Genomic DNA, 6,000 nt, shown 5'->3' with positions numbered 1-6,000 from the left:
TGATGGCTGCAATTTGCCTGAATGCCAGGTGCTGGAAATCCGCTTGGCCTCCCTTTCATTTTTGTAATGCAGGAGGGGGTGGGACCCCCTGCCAAACGGAAGATGGGAAGGAGTCTCAGGGTCCTTTGTTGCTCTCTGGTTGGTGATGATGAAGCCCCCCCCACCCCCCTGTTGTGAAGCAAAGATGTTTGTTTCCTCTTGAAGAAAGAGAGAGAAGCTGCTTAGAGACGGCTTTGTTTTTCTCTTAGCTGAGTTAAGCCCAGAGATACTTAACTTTGGTCTTTGGCTAATGAAACAAGTCTTTTAAACTGGGTGGTGGGGTCATTGTTTTTGTTTGTTACTATGTGGTGTGCTTTTGTGCTTTTGTATTGTAAACCACCCTGGGATCTTCAGATGAAGGGTATTATAGAAATTCAATTAATTAATTGAAACGACTTATGTGTACAGTATGTGTGTATGAAAAGTAAAATAAAAAAATTCCTTCAGTAGCACCTTAAAGACCAACTAAGTTTTTATTTTGGTATGAGCTTTCGTGTGCATGCACACTTCTTCAGATACAGTGAAATAGAAGTCCCCAGGCACTTATGTAGAGGAGGGGTGGGGATAGGGAGGGGAGATCACTCAGAAGGGTGGTGGAAGTGGGTGATTGACTGACTGATAGCTGTTGATGACCGAAAACGACTGCAAATGGTTTTGCATGAAAAAGCAAGGGTTGAGATGGCCGAAGATCGCTGTGTATGGCTGAAGATGGCTGTGTATGAAAAGTGCTCATGAGCACTTTTCAGTTTATTTCCATGACTTGTTTCCCCAAGCTTAAAAGGAATCTGTAGCAGCTGCAGAAACCCTGCATTTGTTGGGATGGAGGAGGGCAAGGGGTCAGTATTAAAGCAGCATCGAGCAATATTAAAATGTTATCCATCACTCAGTCATTGCTATGACGTCATTCATTGCCTGAAACCACTGAATGGTGGGTGCAGGATAGTCTCTCAGAAAGCAAATGAGCAAAACAGTAATTTCCCCACCTATTTGTCAGGAGTATGGGCAGGAGTCAGCTCTGGGGCCTGTAGTACTTTGCAGGACTGGTGTCTGCCTCAGCTTGTGCTGGAGAGGCAAGGAGTGGACACTCAGGTGAGGCCACTTGATAACTCACTGCACCTGGTGGCAAGAGCTGGGAGGGATAAAAGCTCAGTGTTTCCCTTCAGCTCTTTGCCACAGCAACGTGATCCCTGCCTTGTTGCATCTGGCCTCCTGTTCCTTGAGCCTTCACCTTGCTCCTCGACCCTTGGACCTTCGCCTCCGCCTTGCTCCTTGACCCTTGCCTCTGTGACGCCCTGCTTCCCAACCTTCGGTTCCTTGACCCTGCGACTGCCTGCTGCTGGACCCTCAGCCCTGCACCATCCGGGCCCCATTCCTGTTTCCACACTACCATCTTGCCCCCAGTCCTGACGTCCTCAGGCGGGCCTGCTACCTCCCGCCGACCAGACCGTGACACTATTTACCTGGGGCAGTAGATCCCAATGTCAATCTTTATTTCCTGCTCCCCCTCCATTTTTCCTGATGTAGATCTTCTTTCCTGGTGAAAAGGGGGGGCATTTTGAGGTCTTCCTCAGGGGCAAAAATGTCTTGGGTTGGCTCTGCCCCTTAGATGAGGAAGGCTACACTGCAACTTTTTTTTGCAGATGAGTATTTTACAGCTCTCACTCCCATCAAGAGTTCATCAGGAATATGTGTAGAATATCTGGGCCACTGAAGCATGTGCGTGTGTCCAGAGTGGGCTTCACATGGGAATTGAGTCATTTTTGCTCTTCTTCTTGGGGATGGGTGATGTCACGGCAAAAGGGAATCTTAACTTAGACAACAGCAAAGAATTTGCCCATTGCTAGCTTACTTGGAATCTTCTTAGGTGTGATTCCGACATTGCAGAAGACACTTTGGGACCCGTCCAACTCTAGTCCTTAGCATTTATTTTTTTGAACTGTGTTTCATTCCACTTGCAGATGTTTTAATCCTTTTCAGAGAAGATTTATTCCATCCACAATTAAATCTCTTCCACTGCTAGGATGGCTTATTCTGATAATTGGCTACAGCATACAGCAAATTATATGTCAGCCTTGGAAGGCGGGGTGGGGTGGGGTAAATCAAAATCTTGTGTTCTGATGCGTTAAATTCTAATATTTTCCTGAATGTCAATTTGCTCTTGGGAGAGCTCACAAAGTCTATTCATGATTATAATGTTTAACTGAATTGCACATTTCCATTCTCAGACTACAAGGGACCACCATGACCCACATTCTAACTAGCATACTTGATTTAACTTACATGATCTTGGGTTGCTATTATTTGCACATACCTGATTTCATTTTGAAATCCTTTCCAGAAGGCATATTCAATAATCCTACTCCTTGGGTGGAAATATTCTTTAGTAACAGACAAAGGTGGGCTTTTTGCTGTTTTAAAGGGGCAAACAAGCAATGAATTCTGAAACCTTTTGCAACGAATGTTGGATGGATTTGACATTTGTTACAAACCTGTAGTAGACACTTGCCAATGATCTCTGAAATGTTTCTCAAAATATGAATGCTCAGTATATCTTTAGCATTGCACCATAAGTACTTGTTGTCCATTATAGATGTATTTCTTAAAACAACCCTATTAACACAGAGGTAGGCAATGTGGACAGGAATTCCCATCGTTCTTGCCAGGGGCAGAGAGGAGTTGCATTCAATTATTTACTTATTGCATTTATATCCCATCTTTCCCTCCAATGAGCTCAAAGTGGCAGACATGGTTCTCTCCCCCCCCCATTTAATCCTCACAACAACCCTGTGTGGGAGGTTAGGCTAAGAAACAGTGACTGGCTCATGATCACCCAGTGAGCTTCATGGCTGAGTGGGGATTTGAACCCTGGTCTCCCAGGTCCTAGTCTGACACTCTAACCACTGCTCCACACTGGCTGTCCAACATTTGGAGGACACCCTGTTGGCTACCCCAGTTGTAATTTGGGTGTCATCATTAGGGAAGTACCTGTGCTTCAGGCCCTTAATGCTGTAATTATACTGTCGTCACTGACTTACACTTGTGTGCATGAAAGAGTTAACCTGAGCCCAGAGCTCAAGTACAAGAGGATGTGCCTTGACAGGCTCTCCAGCAGGCTCTGCTCCCACCTCCTTTCTTTTCTCTCTTTGTGCCATGCAGCTTTAGCTCCCAGCTCAGCTGATTCTGCAGGTGAACTGAATCTTAGCTAACTCAAAGATTTCATTATCCTTTTTGTAAGGAAACAAGTCCCTGTCTAGTCATTTAGAACCTTTTTCATCTTTGTCTTACTGCCAGCAGGTGGCCTTCTGGCAGTTCCCTCATTGCAAGAAGTGAGGTTAGAGGGAACCAGACAGAGGGCCTTCTTGGTAGTGGCGCCCGCCCTGTGGAATGCCTTCCCACCAGATGTCAAGGAAATAAGCAGATATCCTATTTTTAAAAGACATTAGGGAAGTTTTTAACATTTAATGCTGTATTGTTTTTAACACTTGATTGGGAGCCGCCCAGAGTGGCTGGGAAAACTCAGCCAGATGGGCGGGGTATAAATTTCTTCTTCTTCTTCTTCTTCTTCTTCTTCTTCTTCTTCTTCTTCTTCTTCTTCTTCTTCTTCTTCTTCTTCTTCTTCTTCTTCTTCTTCTTCCTACTTCTGGAAACACTATGAGTAAAGCTTTCACTTATTTGGAAAGCTAAGTGCCTGTGATTTATTCTAACCTAAGTATTTTTTTGGGGAAATGTTTGTTTAGAGGTGGATGAGGACTGGTGTAAATCTAACCAAGTTTTAATGTGTTTGGAGCAATTGCCAAGTAAGAACCTCTCTTCCAACCCTCTCTCTTATGTAATAGGAAACCATCCTTCAGTTCCTAGGTAGGATTGGTGGTTTTAAACTGCAGAATTTCTGGGTTTTGTGTAAAGAAATGGCACCCTTGCATCCTGCTGTGTTTCATTCCCCATCAATAGTTTGTTTCCATTTCAGTATCATTGGTGTGTAAAAAATGCACAGGCTAAGCAGGATTTGATTCCTGTTTCCTAGTGCCTTATTCTCATTGCCCCTGCCCTTCCTGGCTTGCCACTCACCTATCCACACGGCTCCTTCACTGAGGGCGGCTGGAGAGTGAAGCATGAAAAGAAGCCACAGAGACTTGGCTGGCTAGGGGGTCCATTCTGCAGCCTACTCCACGGGGGTGTTAGGGGCAATTTTATGTGCTGGTGAGAACCCTGATGTCCTTGGACGAAACCCAGCAAGCAATAATAACAGGCAATTTAATAAGTAAAAGTTACCTTGCACTCCCCTCTGTATATAAAAAAGCACCTACACTGAGGGCATGACACTATGTGCATGTACTGAAATGAAGTTCATTCAGCCACTGAAAGACTACGAGTAAAGACAAGACAGAATGAAACAAATAAACCAGTGACCTCCTCCTGCTCTTTCTCCAGCTGCAGATGCCAAGGGGGGAAGCTCTTGCAGGAAATCTTGAAAAGGAGCCCTTCATATTACAGAGACCTGTTAACAGACAATAATACAATGGCAAAGATCTCTATGGAAGTCACTTTGTAAGATCAGTTAAATTAACAATGGGAGTTCCCATATGGTAGAAGTTATAAAGGGAGGTAATTACTATCTGTAGTAGTGATGTATTAAAATGCTAATTTCTGTTGTCAACATGGTTTTTTTTTTAAATATAGAGGTCATATTAAAGTCTCCAGTGTGTCTCCTTAATTATATAGAAAGGTAAGCAGTCATACAAAGAAGACTGTATTTCTCTGCTACTGTTACATGTGTTAGTCACTGAAATGCTGCAATTCACTGAAAACAAGAACAGGAAAAATGAGGTTCTCGGAAATGTTCATTGCAGTTGGATTAGCAGCTCATCAAAGAATCTTAGGACAATATCAAATTGTAATGTTTTTAAAATAGTGTTTCAACTACAGATCATTATCTGAATTTGGTTATCTTTCCAACAATGATGTTTTTATTTTAAAATTTCAATAAATAATATTTGCTTGTTCATACCTTTAAACCTCCCCCTTAAATAAATTCACACAAGACTCAAATTTTTGGTTTGGTTTTTGGCAGAATTTGGGCCACAACTTTATTGATTACAGCAAGCGAGTGGTTGCATAGGCTCTGGTTCGACTAACTCCCTGCCATGCAGGTAGTGCTGGCCCAGGGTTCCAGCATAGGTAAGCCAAGGGTGAACACCCAGATTGCCAGAAAACCGGGGACATGCTATGTCCGCCACCCAGATGTCCCAGACTCAGATATGGCCACAACCCCCTCACAGGGTTGACCAAACCATAGAGTCCCTGGATTCCTTTAACGGAATACCCTTCACATAGGGATGGTGAGAGCGTTCCCCCATCCCTATCACCTGAACCAGAGCCTATCCGCAACCTTACAAGTTGTGACGATTTGCTACGCGGCAGGCGAAACCCAAATGACACCAGCCAATTAGCCAAGTGGGGGGAAATTCCTGCAATGCCCCTGTCCCAATGACAGATGACACACGAAGGCATAGCAAGGTGAAGTGCAAAACCCTAAAAGTAGGGAGAAGTGGGCAGGTGTTCCGATGCACGCACCGAAAGAGGAAGGTCTGGGTCACATGCATGGGCATATATAGGTCCCTTGATCCATTTAACTCGCGTCCCATTGGCCTGATTGAACCCAGCATCAAGGGACCTACCAATAGGGTGTTGTGGCTGACCAATCCTTCCCACCCACAACATAAGGGTTTGGTTGCCAGGTCTCACCGCAATGCGTGCCCTCTTTAAGGGAGGACACGATTTGTAGGTTGTTTATTTTAAGGATGTGTGGATATATTTTCTGGTTTTACACTTGTAAACTGCTTAGAAGTCTTTCTGGCAAGTAAGTGGTATGTCAAATTAATAAAATAAGAAAATATATCGGCCTCCATCCTTCAGTTCCAGCTCCAGTGCAAAAATTAGAAGTCGTCTTCTGGCAAATTT

Source organism: Zootoca vivipara, chromosome 6, assembly GCF_963506605.1.
Source record: "Zootoca vivipara chromosome 6, rZooViv1.1, whole genome shotgun sequence".
In the NCBI taxonomy this organism is placed as follows: Eukaryota; Metazoa; Chordata; class Lepidosauria; order Squamata; family Lacertidae; genus Zootoca; species Zootoca vivipara.
This window is presented reverse-complemented; position numbering follows the sequence as displayed.